Below are 18,499 nucleotides of genomic sequence, written 5' to 3'. Positions count from 1 at the left end.
GGAAGGACAGGTTCCTGCACGGTTTGTAACACCAGCAGATACAAGAAGTGGCTGACATCAAGCCATCCTACCAGGGGCCGGACAAAGCTGGACTGAAAGACAGCACAGAGACACTAATCATGGCAGCACAGGAACAATTAATCCTCACATCCTTTAGAATCAAAGACACGTCTCCATCCTTCATCTGTCTGTCCTGAAGATCCAACCCGGTGTTCTGGGAATCCATACTACCTCACAAACCATCCTACCTGTTGTTTCTGCGCATGCGCACAACACAAAACCCAAATTTACTTCGTTTTTTTAACCCACTGTCAATATTAGTTATGGTTAGTGGTAGGTTCAGTCAGAAGTCACTGTTAAATTATAATACGGGTAGGACGATTTGCCAAAGTACGACGGTTTCTCAGAACACCACTTCTTAAAAGATGGATGCTGCCCTTCCAGATCAAAGTGCTCATCACACTAAACAAGAACATATTAAAGTCCCAGGTCAGCTCTGCTCCACTCTGAAATGATGATGTTGAGCAGCGAGGTTAAAGGTCAAAGTACAACTGTTCACTTCTACAGCAGCTTCATAGTGTTGTGTCCTGTAATGTTGTTACATAATTGCGAGAGTGGCGTCATAAAAAAGTGGAGAAAAATGCTGTCGAGAAAAATAGAGTGAAGATAGTTTAGTTGGCGAACTTGCTACATCCACTATGTATCTTTATGTGCTACATTCATTAAAGAGGCACTTGTTTATTACTGACCACCATTACACATAGTGAGAACACACACGCACTAAATGTGTGTGTGTAACAAGCACAAGCAGCCTCTCATTATAAGACACTGTGAGTCTCTGCATGCTGCCTTTATGGAGCTACAGCTGTTTGTATACACTGAACAAAAAGCTTTGTAGCTGTATACTGACTCCTGACACTACAACACATCACACTGACACACACATTACACTTCTTTGTCTCTGTCACAGCTGGATTACAGATGTTAAGTGTCCACACAGCCTCGTGTCTCACATAAAATCCTGTTCACATTTACAGAAAATTGTTACATCTTTGTGTGCAAAGACACCAACAAACATCAAAGTTGAGCAGAGTGACGCAGTTAAAGCAGACATTTCTGTGTTGTTCTTACGGCTGATCCGACACAAACCCGACTTATTAGCCAGAGGACCTGTTTTATATACGCGCGGAATAGTTTTCTATATGAGATCACTGCAAAGATTGCAGCCTTACCTAATGTCCACACTACTGTTACTCATTTTATATTAAGATTTAAAAATCTAGTTGGTATTGGTATGGCGAGTAGCCTTCAGTAACAGTAATAAATTACACAGCAATAGTACATTCACGTAGTTGTAAACAGCATAATAATATATTAAGTAATCCAAAGTATTCAGAATACATTCCTCTCATTGAGTAACGTAACGGAATACGTTACAAAATACATTTAGGGGCATGTATTCTGAAATCTGTAGTGGAATACATTTTAAAAGTAACCTTCCCAACACTGTCCATTTCTATAAAACAACATTAAAGTTTTTCTTTTGTGAAATATGACACCAAATGTACAACAGGCTCAAGCACAGAGATAAGACACTGCCAAGAAAGAAAGCATAAAAATAAAAATATTTCATCAACATTAGTAATCAGGATGTGTGTGTGTGTTCGACATGCAAGGATGTCCTGTTTAGCTGTATGAATATGCAAAATGTGGATGTGTGAGGGTCTTTTGAGTCCAGAAAAATTAAGAGAGGAGATATGAAACTGTCATGGTCTATAGCAGGAAGTCCAGGGTTCCCAAAAGTCCAAGGGGGAAGCTCTCTCGCACTCGTTCTCGTCTCCACATCCAAACTCACACACGTCCATACAGCAGGAAGGTCACAGGTCTGGGGAGGGAAACTATCATACAGGAGAGGGAAATTACACAAAGTCACCAAAAATACACAAGCAAAGGATTCACAGGAGCTGAGAGGATCACTAACGTGTCTTATAATCATCCAGCAATGAGAAGGTCTGTGACCAGGCCTTAAGAAGTGGACAGGTAATGACAACTAATCGCGAACAGGTGTGTGGCCAAGAGCGCTCCGCCCAGGTAGAGCGGTGAAGGAGAGAGAGAGAGAACACAAAACACATGTAGCCAGCCTACCAGCTGGGTAGACACGAGGGCCAGGACAGAAACAGTATTAAGATGATTCCTTCTTCCTTTGTCTCTATTGCACTCCACACACCACACGCTGCTCTATGGACAACCCCCAATCCTTAATCCACAATCCTCAATCCCTAATCTCAGGAATTCTGCTCATGTCCATACAAGCTGCTACACTGGTCACTTTAAATCACTTCAAGGTCATTTTAAGCATCTTACTTTACATTTTTAAATTTTAATTTGTTATTGAGCCCTTTACCCCCACTCCTGAAGTGTATATTTGTTTTCCTACTCTTCTTATATTTATTGTTTGGGGGGTTTTTTGCTCTGATGTAACAGGAGCCTCTTCGTCTCATCTCCCTGTACTGTGTATAGCAGAGATGACAATAAAGTTTATTTTGACTTGACTGCCACCATGTGGTGCAGGAATACTGTATATTAAACAAGTGTTTAAGGTGGAGTGATCATTGCCAGTTTTCTTGGTGATAGGCTCAGCTTAAACAGTTTTCTCTGGGTGAGGATTGTGCTATGAGCTGTTTTATACTGTATAACTTGTAAGTTTGCATTATTTGTCATTTAGAAGTCAGAGATGGGTACAGCTGAGCCTTTTCCCCACTTTTCTATCTGTAGTTTTGTTCTTATTATATTATTTAAATGAACTTATAAAGTTTAGAGGTTATTTTTCTGGCACGTGTGATTTCCATTATTTCAGCTAATCTAGAGGCAGTGGACTGTTATTATGTTGATCTTTGATCTAATTATAGACTTTAATTATTGTTGCTGGAGGAACTGTTCTTCCCCAAACTCACACTGTCCTCCTGGACTACAGGACATAAAATCATTAGTCTAGAAAAAATGATCTTGATTCCTCTCTGTTCCCACTGAACCCACAGGCTTATTGTACATTTTGAATTCTGGGTTATGCAAAACTGGTCATCATCACCATTTTCTTTACATGGTGATTTTTTTTCTTTGCTTTCCACCACTGACACACTGTCAGAGTTTTGCAATAGGAAAGGTTTTATTTCCAAAGAAAAGAATGTCCACATTCTCACTGCTAACACAAATTCAAAGCACCTGTTAAAATGAAGAAAAAGGATTGAAGCACAAATACAAACTGGAAGGTGGGACTTTGTATTATGGGGCTATGTGCTGATCAGAGGTGGCCCATACTAAGGTTTCAGCAGTTGTAATGAATAAGGTTTATTGACATTATTAACATATTAGGAGAAGATAAACACAGAAAGAAAGATACCACTGTTGATCACAGTTGGATTTACTCTATTGTGTGTTTTGTCTGGGGGTTTTTCGTGAATGAACTGAATTAATTATGGAGGTGAAGAGGAAGGTCTCTGTACAAAAAGAACAATGACAGTTTTTACAGGATGTGTTTGTTCTAAACATTTCATTTTGCTGTTTCATTGTGAAATAATTTAACTTTCATAGTTAGCAGCAGTAAATAGACTCGTGAGCTCAGCAGAGTGAGCTCAGGTTTTCAAATTAAAATATTCATATAAAAATTAGCACAAAAAAAATAGAGACTTGCTCTCAGTCCAGGATGTCCTTTGTTGTCTTCATCCTTCTCTTGTCCTCCTGTCTGACCTGCAGGTGAGAAACAGGTGTGAGGTGTCAGCTGTCAGGTAGGTGATGAGTGAAGAACAGAACAGAATCCATTTCCTCTTCAAACTGCTGTCAGACATTATCTACTGCACTCTGATCACATCACTCAGACCAGCTGCTTTCTACAAAGTCTCATTGATGGGTCTGTCTAGCAGACCAGACCAGATACTTAACCAGATAGAGAGTAGGTGTCCGCCACTCTCCTGCTTCAGTTTCCAGGCCTGCTGGTCTCTGCACCTGTATCAGCATATCAATGGTGGGGACTCTCACTGGGTTTAAATCTGGGACTCTTCACCATTTGACCCTCAGAACTGAAGAAGCTTCTCGGATGAGAGGTGAAACGTCTTCAAGCAACTCAAAGAAGTCCAGACGCTTTTCTTTCCAAGCTCCTTAGACCACAGTAACAAAAATAATGATGCAAGCTTTTCAGATGATGTTTTATTTTATTTGTTAACAGCAATGAAAGATAATGGATACTACTATGCTGGCCAGATCATGGCAATGTCAATTGCCATGATCTGGCCTTAACCTGCCACAAGAAGGAGCCATAACCTGCCACAGTGTGTGTGGCAGGTTATGGCTCTGTTGGTCAATGCCCAAGAAACTCCAAGTTTCAGTTTTCAGAATGTAATGATTGGACTTGTTTTCCAGCTTAATAACTTAATACCTCAGCCTCCTGATGGGTTATTAGGTTTCATAGGGTTGATGTACTAATTAAACACTGAAGCTACTAGTTTTGTATGTTCTACTAAATAGTAGAGTCAAATAATTCATTTTTTAATTTCCTCATATTGTTTTTAGATCGTGCAGGCCGAGAATGATCTACAGCTGCAAGATGCAGTTGCACAGGCAGCCAGCTTGATCAGTCTTGCTGGTCACAATGTTTGCATAACACTTCAAAACAAACAAGAAACTGCTTTGGATCTGGCTCACTGGTATGTCCTTCAACGGACCCGTGCACTTTTTGAAAGGTATGTCTAAACACGTAATGGTAAAAAATTAAGCCTTTCAAACTAAAGTCCCTGCGTATCATATTTCAACTCAGTTGTTCCAAGCTGGATTATAGTACAGTTCATAACAAAACAGATATCGTTCATTCATGAAATTAAAATTCACATAAAACGTTGTAGATTAAAATTGAGTAGCGTTTGGGTTGACTGTAGACTGACAGAAAGGTTATGCCAATGGAACAAGAGACCAGATGTATTTGAAAGCAATTTGTCACTTTTACTCCAATTCGTGACAGGTCCCTGTGTATCATATTTCAGCTCAGTTGTTCCATGTAGAGGCATTCTTTATCTGTATCTAAGACAGTCTGGCCATGTCAGGGAAAACAATGTTCTTCACCCCTGATACAGCAGTCCACAGGAAAGTCAAATGTAATTAGTTCAGAAATGTCTCTTAATAAAACCTCAAAACCTCTTGTTATGATACAGGTTCCAAATCCCATCAAATACAAATATAATAATAATAATAATAATAATAGTATAAAATACACTTTAATTTTGTTTTATTTTGGCTAGGTTCAGAGATGGCTTGAGGTCTCTACGTGTCCTAGATGCTCTACAGACATACCCTCTTCAGATGAAGTGCCTTTTCGTGAAAGCTGGAATGGCTCTGAGAGCAACTGATATGGAGAATCTATTCCAGATCATTCACTCTGAACGAGGGAGTAATGCATTTCAAGACGAGTGCCGGACCCTGGCTTTCTGGCAAGACTATCTTCAGGAGGCAGAATGTGAGTTCACTATTTGGCACAGTGTTTGACCATGAATTCTCACTTTTGTGCAGCAGCATCATGAAATTACAGACACAGACGCCATAACAAAAAACATAGATAGATGCAAGTGCTGGATTTACAAAGAACATTGTATCCAAATGTGATTTCAGTTTGACTTCAGTGTATTAACAGGATAAATAAATAAGATAAATAGGAGGATAACTAAATAAATTATTACAAATCCTGTATACTGAGTACAAATAATAGGCTATTTCTGCATCCACGTACGCTTAATATGTTGTGGTCTCCACTAACTTCCTTTTTTGACATTGTGGTTTCACTGTATAGCCTAAATAAGCTTCATGTGTCTTTCAAAGTACAGCTTAATTTTAAAAATATACGTTTCACTTTTGCTTTAATCCTTTGGTAATTTAATGTATCTGTACAACAACAGTCTTAGTCAGAATCTCATTACCATTTTGTATTTTTCTCTTATAGTTGAAAATGATGTCTCTTTGGAAGATATTCTTGTTTTCTGCACTGGATGTGACAGCATACCAGCCCTGGGTTTTTCTCCAAAGCCAAGCCTTGAGTTTGTCACCAACTCCAGCGGCCAATACTTGTGAAAATATCCTTCGTATACCAGTTCATGCAATGTACACTACTTTCAAATCAGACATGGATTTTTCAATACGGAATTCACCAGGATTTGGAAGAGCATGATGTGTTTTCTGAAAGGATTGTTGACATGATGAGGATTTGTTTTTGTTTTTCTATTTTGCATATGCATTTTTTTTTTTTTTTTTTTGCCTCTCGCCCCACGGTAGCTGAATAGGCGCCAACCCCACAGCAACCCAGTTAAAGATAAGAAGAGAATGGATGGAATAATTTTGTTTCAGTTTATACATGTGAGGCATTTTTGTTTTTTGATTGTAGTTAATTTGTTTTCCTGCTTATATGGCATGTTTTGTCTCTGATATGACAAATAGTAACATTAGATTATTTATCACCCCTGCAGTAAGCAAAACAATATCCCACAATCTCATTGTTATATAGAATTCTCAAATGCTTCCTGTGTTCAACCATTCTACACAATTTGAATTTTCAAATGAGATGAGTTAAGCTTTATTTCAGTGTCTCATTTGAACATTTATGCTTTACACAGAACTTTGTATTAATATCATTTAACTTTTAGCTTAACTCACAGGTTTAAAAAAATGTTTTTGTTAGGTTTTGAAAAGTATTACAGTAACCCTACATACTGAAAGGTGGAAAGACAGTATCTCCAACACTGCCAGCAAAGTTGTCTATAAATGTGACAGACATTGGTTTGGTCAAACCTGGTTATGTTACAGGTTGAAATATGAACATTATATCGCACTACATGACATTACAATCTTATCAACTTATTATATGTTATCAAAGTATATAAACATATAAACAATAATAATAATGATAATAAGCATAACCTGGTTTGCAGGGAGTTTTTTTAAGGATTTTGTTTGCATATTTTACTATACTACTTGATAACACAGGCTCATTGTAAATTGTTTGGGGTTTTTCTCTCTTTTTGTTTTTTTGTTAAGACCAGCCCTATTACTGCAGAATATTATTTCCTTCCTCTGGGTACTGGAAATACACAAAGTGTTCTGTGTTCTTACTTTTTATGTACTTTGTGTCTTTAAAAAAAAAGAGTTTAAAACATATTGTATTTAATGAATGTATCATAATTCTTGTTTATTAACAGATAAATTAGTACATAATACAATCATATGTAACATTTACTGTAACATTTTGTACTGTGACAAGTATGGTTTGTCATGAAAGAAAAGTGTAGTCTAAAAGCTTTATTTGTCTACTTTTATGATTTAAATGGCACAAGTGAATATGAAGATAAAACCAGTCTTTTTACCTTACCTTACTTTTACCTAAATAATAGTCTTGGACCTTTTTCAGTATCATGATATTTCACAATTTTTAATGTCTGGCACTCAAATACATTTTATAATTAACACAAATTTACTAATAACTTAACTGAAGCATGCAGCATGCTGTCAAAAAAACTTCTATCCCATGATTTCCATCGTCACTAAAAGGGTCGATCTGCCTCAAGTCATCTGTCAGCTGCTGGTGAAGGTAAGAACAATGTCTGAAGTGCACTTGACTGAGCGGTCTGTGATGCTGAGGAAGTTGCAACATTCCAACAGTCCACAGCTGCAGCGGGGAGTTATTTTCCATTGTCCTTAAGCTGTGATGGTTCCACTGATTTACAAATTCATCCACAGATCTGTTAATTCTTGGAAGACATACATGGTGAAGAGCCCTGATATGAAATGGGCCAGTGCTATCTAAAATCCCAACATTTTCCATAAAGAGGAAAAGGTCTTTAAAGCATGCTGACACAACTCTGTTTAGTTCACCCCACAATCTTTCAGTTCTTTGATTATGCACACTTCGTCCAACCATAAAGCTTCCTCTGTTTGGCCCTCGATGTTCAATCATAAACCGTGCAATATCAATATTCTCACTGCCAGCATCACCCCTGACACGTTGTGGGAGGCCAAAGAGATCAACGGCACTCTGGAAAAGTTGCATAGCAGTTGATGCTCTGTTATCTGTGCAGCATCTCATGTAGGTAATGCAGCGACTATAGCCGTCAACTCCTCCATGAAACACAAACCCCCAAGGATTTAACTTGTGGTTTGTGTCAATATGCCTGGAATAAGAAGAAATATACTATTATTATGACACTAGATGTACTTTACAATAAAGGTCTATGACTTTGACATTGTACTTCTGTCATGTAACCTATTTCTGGAGATAAACAATATTTTAAACCCAGACATTATACAACATTGTTCATTAAAACACAAACAAAATATTATATTACTGCAATGCAGGAAGTAATAATTAACTTTAATCAAATTTAAAAAGTGAAAAAAGGCATACCACACTTGATTTGGGACAGTGACATTGTAGACCCTCCGCTGAATTGCTCTCCGTCCTCTCAAAGCTCTTCCCACTGGATCAACTATTCTTAAACGTTCTCGCACTCGCCACCACTGAACTCTGATTCCTCTTCCTCTCAAACTACCACTAATGTAGGATTCTCCTGAGCCAGGGGTATGTGTAAGAATCTCAGTAATGAGATGATCAAGATCCACATTTGAAATATTATTAAAAGTTCCATAGTCCACAAAGCCTAGTTGTATCCTGTGGTTGTACAGTGTTCGAACATTTACTGACAACATTTGAGATATGGCCATCCAACTAAACCCCAAGTCTCGCATGTCAGTCAGCTGAGTAGCTGGTATGTTGTACCTAAAAGAGTTAGAAACAAAATAACAAATATTTTAACGTCTTTCTTATTTCTTGCATTCATTATCTAGTTTGCCATCTCTTGACTCTTTCAAATGCCATACACATTATGAATAAATTTCTTCCATTTTTATCACTTACCTTGGCCTTCCTCTTTGACATATAGAATGGTATAATGAGCCCATAACATGTGCTTCAGCTTCTGCTCGAAGTGTTAGCTCAGTTGACATCTCCATCAGTGATTGATAAATTCCCTCAAGAAGTGTGCATAATCTTCTCCCAGAAACGTTTTGTTGAACATCATTCATGAGAACTAGAAATGTTGCAATAATGAAAACGTGTTCTTCAAGGTGACGTAGTATAAATTCCAAATTATTTCTACCATTTGCAGTTTGAACAGCTGTCGCAAAACAGTTGAAATAGCTCAGCTGATGCCATTTTGTAAAGGCAGAGAATTCAGAAAAACCTAATCTCTAAACATGACGTTCATAGATTCTATATATTCAAGTTTCATTCAATATATACACATATATATGTGCACTCTGAATATATATATATATATATATATATATATATATATATATATATATATATATATATATATATATATATATATATATTTATAGAAGAGACAGGAATTTCACAATATGGGAAGTTACAACACAATTTCTCTAAATGTGTACTTCTTTTCGGTAAGGGTGCTTTACAGCATCCACATTAGCTCAGATAATAAAATACAATCATGACACAGACAGGAAGTGACTTTAACATTCAAGGTTCTGTTCCCAGCCTTCCTTAGATGATGTGAACCATGTCATGGACCTTCTTTGTTGTATTATGCATCCACCTTTTTGCAAATCACTTGTACTTTTTTTTGAACAAATGTAGGGAGAAACAGATCTTTTTTTAGCTTGTGTGATGAATTTAGTTGTTAAACTAGATGTTAGGGTTGTCAAAGGTTAACACGTCTCATGTTACCATCTTGTATTTCGAAAAACCCAACTCACATGGAAACACCAATGAGTCTAGACATTCACAAATTTCATCAGGGCATCTTTAACGTTGTTGAGGTTTAAATTTATAATCCTAAATGCTTATATGCTGATTATATTGCTTTATAAGAAAGGCCCAACTCTGAGTACACTTTGTGCCAAAGTGACAGGAAACAACATGCTTTTGCAAAAGCGTGGTAACTGCATACTTTTGCAGAGCATAGGACCAGAAAGTGAAACCAACTAGGCTGTTTGATCGAAACTTAAAGTGTGATGTGACGTAGAGAGTGAGTATATAAGTAACTAGGCTTCCGTTTGTGTTTCAGACCTGGGGTTGTGTGTGTTGTGTTCAGGTCTCCATATCCGGATATGTAAAATTAAAGATCATTGTTTGAGTTTGACCACTTTGAGCCCTGTGTCGTTTTTGGCAGTAAAGAATCGAAAGAACTGGGATTTAATACTTGGTGCCAGTGACCCGGATTCTTGTGCGGCTGAGGGGACTAATTTGGACCTTAAGGTACGATCTGATATGAGGTGGACAAAAACCCGGTCTAAAAGAGTAAAGGTAAGCGCACAACCCTGTTGAAAATTGTGCACATTGGATGAATTCTAAATTAGTTGTTCACCAAATTGATGATTGTTACCGTTAAATTGGCTCAGTAGTGGAAGGGTGACATGTCCATGATAATTTTGGGAAACTAGAAATAAAGAAAAGGAAAGTTTGGGGATAGTTGAGAAAATGTATTGTGATTAATGGTGGAAGAAAAGAGATATTAGGTTAGGATATTTGGTTAAAGGATGTATCTCTGTATTGATAAGTGGCCGATAATTCGGCTGTGGAATCCAAGCTTTTGTTGTTTTTATGTTATAAAATAAAACTTCAACATTTGATATTTTTAAATTAAAGCACAGTGACATCAGGAGATGCACACGCCTACAGTACAGCCAGGGCTAATCTAAAGAAGGGCATCAAAAAAGCCAAACACCATTACAAAAAGAAGGTAGAAGAACACTTCTCCAACTCCAACCCCCGACGCATGTGGCAAGGACTCCAGACCATCACAGACTACAGGACCACCAAACCCTCCCCCACATCCTCTGATGCCTCCTTCCTCAACGAGCTCAACAACTTTTATGCTCGTTTTGAGCGAGGGAACCCCACAACCACAACCAAAACAGACATGACGCCAGACCACCAACCTCTGACTCTCTCCCCCACCAATTCGCATACCGCCAGAACAGGAGCACAGAGGATGCAGTCTCCATCGCACTGCACTCTGTCCTCTCACACCTGGACAACAACAACACCTACGCCAGAATGCTGTTTATAGACTTCAGTTCAGCGTTCAATACAATCCACCCCTCACAACTCATCAGGAAACTGACAGACCTGGGCATCAGTTCCCTCATCTGCAAATGGTTACTGGACTTCCTGACCAACCGCCCCCAACACGTCCGGCTGGATAACCGCTGCTCATCTACAACCACAATGAACACCGGTGTACCACAAGGCTGTGTGATGAGCCCTTTCCTCTACTCTCTCTTCACCCACGACTGCAGACCTGCTGATGGTTCCTACACCATTGATAGGTTCATAGCTTAAACCTATTCGCTGGAACGTTGAAGACAATGTAATTACACAGCAAAAGCATTGAACACCAAGTAGGCAAAGTTCGTACTCATGCATGAGGGAGACCGGAGCCAGATATCATTCCGCCCACTTGGCCTCCGTCAGACTCTCAGCCAGGTTCCCCATAGCACTCCTTTTATTGTGGTTACATGAATATGCATAGGTTCATTAACATATGACCTCTTATATAGGTATACATGTGAACAAAGAATACCTCGTGTGTGTGTGTGTGTGTGTGTGTGTGTGTGTGTGTGTGTGTGTGTGTGTATGTGTGTATGTGTGTATCTGTGTGTGGGGGTCAAACTGTGACCCCAGGAAGACTCCCCAGAGCTGTCCATCTAAACAAAAGGCACTTAGCCTAAAACAGATATAGATACGTTTATCCTACCATAAAACAATAAGACAAGGTACGACCTCTCCCATGCTCCTAAAATGTGGGTGTGAAAGTCAGAGAGCTCTGGAATGCACACAAAGCTTGCAGACTATTAAGGATCACACCTCTACCAATCTACACCTAATTATAAAACTCTAAGAATATATAAGTAGATATTTCTAAGCATAAATGACAATCACAATACAAATCTAACAACCATCATTAAGTTTGCAGATGACACCACGGTGATTGGCCTCATCAGTGACAACGATGAGGCCGCCTACAGGGAGGAGGTGGATCGTCTGGCTGAGTGGTGCGACAGAAACAACCTGCTGCTTAACACTGAGAAGACTAAGGAGCTCATCGTGGACTACAGGAGGAATGCTGACCCACATCCACCCATCCACATTAAGGGGACGGCTGTGGCGCGTGTGAGCAGCTTCAAGTTCCTGGGAGTCCACATCTCCGAGGATCTCATCTGGACAACCAACTGCTCCAAGCTGGTCAAGAAGGCTCACCAGCGCCTCTTCTTCTTGAGGACTCTGAGGAAGAACCACCTGTCCTCAGACATCCTGGTGAACTTCTACCGCTGCACCATCGAGAGCATCCTGACCAACTGTATAACAGTCTGGTGCGGGAACTGCTCTGCCTCGGACCGGAAGGCGTTGCAGAGGGTCGTGAAAACTGCCCAACGCATCGCCGGAGCACCACTTCCTGCCATAAAGGACATCTACAGGAAGCGGTGTCTGAAAAGGGCTGGGAAAATCATCAAAGACCCCAGTCACCCATCACATGGACTCTTCACCCTCCTGCCCTCTGGGAGGCGCTACAGGAGCCTCCGGACTAAGACCACCAGGTACCGGAACAGCTTCTTCCCCACAGCTGTCAGACTCCTGAACTCTGCCTCCTGACATCTGACCCACGTTAAACACATGGACTAAACATACACACACCCACAACCACCTACACACACACACAACGGACAACTGTACCCTCAAACACACAATAATAACATGGACTGAACCACCACTCACAACCACTAGCACTTTATACAGCCTCTGTAGAAATTATCCACATATCTCACTTATCTTAACTGCACTACTGTATAGTTCTGTGTAAATAATCATTCTGTACATACGATAATTTTTAATCCTACAACTGTTCATAACTTGCATAGTTCACATTTCTGTATAACTGTATATCTCATATTTCTGTAAAGTTATTTATTTCATATTCTGTATAGTTTTCATATTTATACCCTGTTCATAGCCTGTACATAGCTTGTACTCACTACAGCCTGTACATACCTATAGTTATAGAATATTCATAACATACTTCATACCGTGTACATGATAACATATCATAATAGACCCATTTCTGTAATATACTTACATATCTATATTATTGCTAATATATATTGTAATATATCTATATCATGGCTAAAGCACTTCTGGATGGATGCAAACTGCATTTCGTTGCCCTGTACCTGTGCATGTGCAATGACAATAAAGTTGAATTCTATTCTATTCTATTCTATATTTTTCTTTAATAATGTTGCTGCAGCAGTTTCAAATACTAAGTATTAGGATGTTATGGTCAAACTACGTAAATTTTCCAAATATGTGTAGAGTAAAATGACCTTTCTCTGATGATGCAAATGCCGTGACCAATAATCAATCAAGATTTGCAACACATTTTTATGGATGAAGTGATTTTCAATAGTACAAACATCATCTAACTTTTCTTTGCACTCCAGTATAATTGCAGGAAAATGCAGACTTTATTAAAACTGTGACAATTTAACTTTCAAAAACAGACTTGAGATGTTTCCATGAAGACTGCTTCATATATCAACAGCTCTGAAAATCCATTAAAAAAACAGTAATGTAGAACATGTTCGTTCTGTTCTCACTCTCTGTGTCTCTAAAAAACCCAGCAAACTGTTAATCACTTCAACAAAATGGGCATAGTTAATGGCTCTTTATCAGCTGCAACACCATGTAGCACCTGGATCCCCAACCTGCAGGCCCTAGGTGTCTGACCTCCAAGCCTTGTTGCCATATGTCCCTCTGAGGTCCTTGTGCAGTAGCAGTAGCTGTACTAGTAGTACAAGAAGTAGTGGCCGTAAGAGTACTAGTATTGTGCAACAACCAGGCTTCAAGAGCAGTCACTCTTCTGGCTTACAAATGGTGAAAACATGTCATATGCAGCTGCCACAATCTTAACTGTAAATCAGAAATTTTGATAGGCATATTGGAAAAGCAGTTTAAAATTCTGGTTTGGCACAGACACAGATTTAGTAATCCCACACTGGGGAAATTCACATGTTACAGCAGCACAAGGGTCAGCAAGAAAAAGTGAAACAGAGATATATTAGAAAAATACACAAATAAATAAGTAGTGCAAAACTTTAAAACAAGGAAAAAACCTATGCAAGAGTAATTACTACTGCAAACTGCTAACTGGTTGTTAGAGACAGTAAATTCACTCAGAGAATATTAGCATGTCAGTATAAAGATGACTGTATCTCCACTTTCAAAACCTTAAGATGTCCAATCCATGACCCCAACATGGGGTCATTACACACAGGCTAGAAGTGCACGTCACTCTTTACTGACACATTGTAAATACGTTTAATGCTGGATTGTGGAAGTTTTTGTACAATGGTTTATCCACAGGCATAATCTCCACTTCTGGATAAAGATCACTCTATCTTCATGCTTCTTAACAAATTAAGCATGTAATGTCTTTATTAAGTTGTTATTTATTAATGCATACATAATAATGTGCTCAGTGACATTAAGGTCCCCTTTCAAGAGTTTGTGTGCTACAAAGTTTTTTTTTCTTTGTTTTAGTTTTTTGGTTTTGCCATCTTCTATTCACAACCCAGTGTTTAAAATGTTAATAATCTTAGGACCAACCCTCCAGCTTGTGATGAATCGATTCAAAAGTGAACCATGTGGTGGCCTTAATACTTTATACAGGCTAAATATTTCCAGAATACTGTTTCTCAATGTAAAACTGTAAATAATCTTTACACAGGATACAACATTTTGTAAACAGCCACCTCAGAACCTGTTGAGTCTCTCCTGTACTGTTAGATGGATATAAGTCCAGATCTTCATAAGCCGTTCCTCATTATTCCTACTTAAGTAACCAAACAAATAAATTTACTCTTGCAAATTATAAACATTCCAATTGTTCCTTCCAAAAGTAACAAAAACAAAAAACAACAAATGACTCAGCAATGATAAGCAGAGCTAGACTGGTGTCCAGTTTGTTTTTATCCTTCATTAGTTGTTAGTGTCAGCAGTAGCATTTGATAAGTATGTCTGAAATATAAATATAAAATCTCTATAAAAGGATTGACTCCTTAAACCTATGCAGCAGTAATATTTAATATGCTTATTTAATAATGTTCTACAAAGAGGTCGATGTGTTTGGGATCTTATTAGATCTCTCAGAAAAGCTGTCACAGCAAAACGTTTTTTCTTTCATAATAACATGCTTAAACTTAAGCCACTGAGTCCATCTAAAACATCCTTGTGCATACATCAGGACCGACCTGATACACAGAGTTCTGCTGGAGGATGTTGCTTAGTGGCAAAACATTAGTCTGATTGAGCTTTTTGGTTGTTCAGAACTCACTCAGCCTTTGGAGTTAGTTTTTAGGACATCCTGATAATAATGAATTACATTAGTCCAGCCTAGAAGCAATAATAATATTACTTAAAGATAATAATAACAATAATATTTCAGGTGAATACCTCATGAAGTTCATCAAGAGAATGCAAAGCAGTAATCAAAGCAAAGGGTGATTTTGAAAAATATAACATAAACATAACAAACATATTCGAGTTATTTGATTCTTTTTTGTTTACTACAAAATTACTTATGTGTTAATTTACAGTTTTGGTGCCTTCAGTGACAATCTACAAAATAAAGAAGAACCATTAAATGAAAAGGTGTGTCCAAACTGTTTGTGTGTATTATGTAGAAACGTACCTCTCCACTAGTTTCACATAAGCATGACCTCACAAAATAATTTTTTAATCTAACACACCTAACATTATTTTGTCACTCCAAAACGTACATATCTAAAACACAACAAAATCATCCTGATTCCTGACAGGATTGTGGCATAATATCAGACAGAATCTGACACCTCAGCTCTATAGAGTGGGCAGTCACATTTAAGCAGTTCATTTCAAGTTGCAGATTCAAGCTGCTCTTCATTTCTTTGGCAACCAGATGCCACCAAAGAGGATTCTGTTTAAAAGGTTTGTTTTGCCATCACGCAAAAAAACCCCAACCTCATAACTAGAACTCACTTAAATACAAAGCAAAGCTGGGCTGGAGCCAAAAATTTTGAATTTGAATATTTGAATTCCTAGAAAAACCAAAAAAACCAACAAAAAAAAGGAGCAGCAGTTATTACTAACTTTTAAGTTAAGTCATCTTGCTTTTGAGGATTTTTCTGTCTGTGTGCATCTCTTTAATGCTTCTTTGAGAGCCTGTGGAAACTAGAGGCTGGAGCATAGTTGCCATCAACCAAGCTAGGTCAACCATAAAACTTTGCATATTTTGAATGTGGTTTGGTTAACTTGAATGGCTGAGTGCCTTGTGGATAAGTCACTAAGCAAATTTAATCCATCCATCTTCCTCTGCTCATCCAGGGACTGTCACTAACCAAATTTTTAAGCAGGAGAAAAAAAATCACTTGTAAGGACATGAAATGCTTTATTGACAAAAACAAGACACGCTGCCCCTGTAATCTTTTATTTACAATATTGTATTTGGTTAAAATGTTCTGATGGTTCAAATATTTTATTTTCTTTAGTTGTTGCAAAATAATGTGTGCGCCAGTCTCCAATGAGACATTTACAAGTGTGCAACAATATACTATGTCTACATATTTGCAGGTAAAGAGATAAAAAACAGTAAATAGTTTGACCTTGGTCTAAAGATAAGTCCACACGGTTGCAGGGAATGTGCGAAAGTTGGCTGTTAATTCCCATTATGTGTGGTTAGTGCATATTACTGGTAGTGATGTAGATTAGCCATGATGCTACCGATTAGCAGCTAGAGCTAATTTGCCAGTTCGTGTGGAAACCTCGTGGTGCTGTGGTGGATCTCTACCTGTACTGGGCTGTAATCACAGTGAATTCAGACCTGGGAATCACATCTTCTGTTTATGTTTATTTCATTTATGCTACTGTAAGAAGTATCGGTGTTTTGAGTTTGAAACAAGCCAGGCCACTCACCATAATGCAGTGCGCCTAAGAAAAGCTGTGTGAGACTGTGTACAAGTGTATAAAAATGTACTATGTTTTTATATATTCTAGAAGATACAGATACAGACTCACAAAGCTATGCTGCTTGATTCTTTTTAATCAAAGTGTGTAACATATGACAAGGATTGCATTTTAAAGAATTCTTCATGTGGACATTATCCATGTTTTATTTGTGTAACACAAAGTCACTCATAATGTGATCTCTGTGTTAAATATAGTTGTGTAGTTTGCATCTGCAAACTACACAACAAACTAAGGCTTCATGGGGTCCATACTGCAGTGCTTTCTAGGTCTCGATACTTAAATACATACTAATTGGAAATCTCCACAATTAAAGAAGAATAACAACCGTGTTGCATTATTCTTTTAATCCTGATCTTGCTGAGGGACTGTGTTAAAACTTCTTTAAAGAACTGAATTGTTGTCTTATTAATTGCGTTCATTTGATTGATATTTCAGTTTCATTAAAATTTCTCTCTTGGCAGAGGTGGAAACATCTTTTTTCCCTCTCCCTTCCGTATTTTCCCTGCTTGGCTTGTACTGTACGTATAATTATGTACACATGTTGTCAGTATTGTGCAACTGGAACCAGATGATGTTTGAAGATTTGTAATTATCTTGCTGATCTTTTTCCAGAATTGAATGATTGTACAACATATATCTTTAGATTCTTAAAAGAACAAGACTTGGGTGCACAGGTACAAATTTATTTGAGATTTTCTCTAATCCACAAGACACAAAAACATCTTCAGGCTTAAATATCAACATAGACTCACTTAAATCTTTTAAGAAGTGGTGCTAAAGCTTCTACAGAGCCAAGATCAGCTAAAACAGTTGCATGTAAGTACAGGTTATTCTGATGTGTCACCAAGACTGAAGCTGTCACATTCAAATGAACATTTACTGCCTCATCACATCATCTACATCACTACATCTACATCATCAATGTGTGTGTCATTCATAGAAGCTGCTGGGAGAGTTCAAGTAACATAATAATGAGTATACACACTTACTACTTACGTACTTTTTTTTCATTTTAACCTTCGAGTATCAGTTCAAAATGTTTCAGAAATGTTAAAGAAAACAGAAATGTATAAAGAACTTAAAAATAAATCAAAGGAGCAAATTTTAAAATATTTGAGGAAGGATAAAAAGTAAAGACTGTTATTTGTGAAACTTTATATTTTCATCAAACTCTTGGTAAATAAGTGGTTTAAAGAAAAACTGGGCTGTGCTTTTTCCCCCATCAGCTAAGAGAAAAAGACCAAAGAGATCAGCGGGGTCACAAAAAGCAGGAGGTGGGCCGTTGTACTGCTGGCACTGTTGCAGAGGTCACCCTGGCAGCAGCTGATTTCTCCTCCAATGACTGCTGAGAGCTGTGCAGTTTGTGGTTTTGAACAAATCATC

The 18,499-nt window shown here is 38.0% G+C and overlaps 1 protein-coding gene and 1 long non-coding RNA gene across 2 annotated transcripts in view; one reads left to right on the top strand and one right to left on the bottom strand.

Annotated features, from left to right (window-relative positions):
* The window catches only part of LOC116335110 (neural cell adhesion molecule 2-like), a 660,945-nt gene that overhangs the window by 444,715 nt on the left and 197,731 nt on the right, over positions 1-18,499 (top strand). The gene's annotated exons all lie outside the window — the stretch shown is intronic.
* On the bottom strand, positions 7,938-8,961 carry LOC120438365. Its single transcript, XR_005611843.1, has 3 exons — positions 8,945-8,961; positions 8,435-8,806; positions 7,938-8,201 (listed from the first exon to the last, which is right to left on the bottom strand). It is a non-coding gene; the product is annotated as an uncharacterized LOC120438365 (long non-coding RNA).

This window comes from Oreochromis aureus, linkage group 3 (genome assembly GCF_013358895.1).
Source record: "Oreochromis aureus strain Israel breed Guangdong linkage group 3, ZZ_aureus, whole genome shotgun sequence".
NCBI classification, from domain to species: domain Eukaryota; kingdom Metazoa; phylum Chordata; class Actinopteri; order Cichliformes; family Cichlidae; genus Oreochromis; species Oreochromis aureus.
The sequence above is the reverse complement of the archived record's forward strand: the minus strand, read 5'-3'. Positions and strand labels throughout refer to the sequence as shown.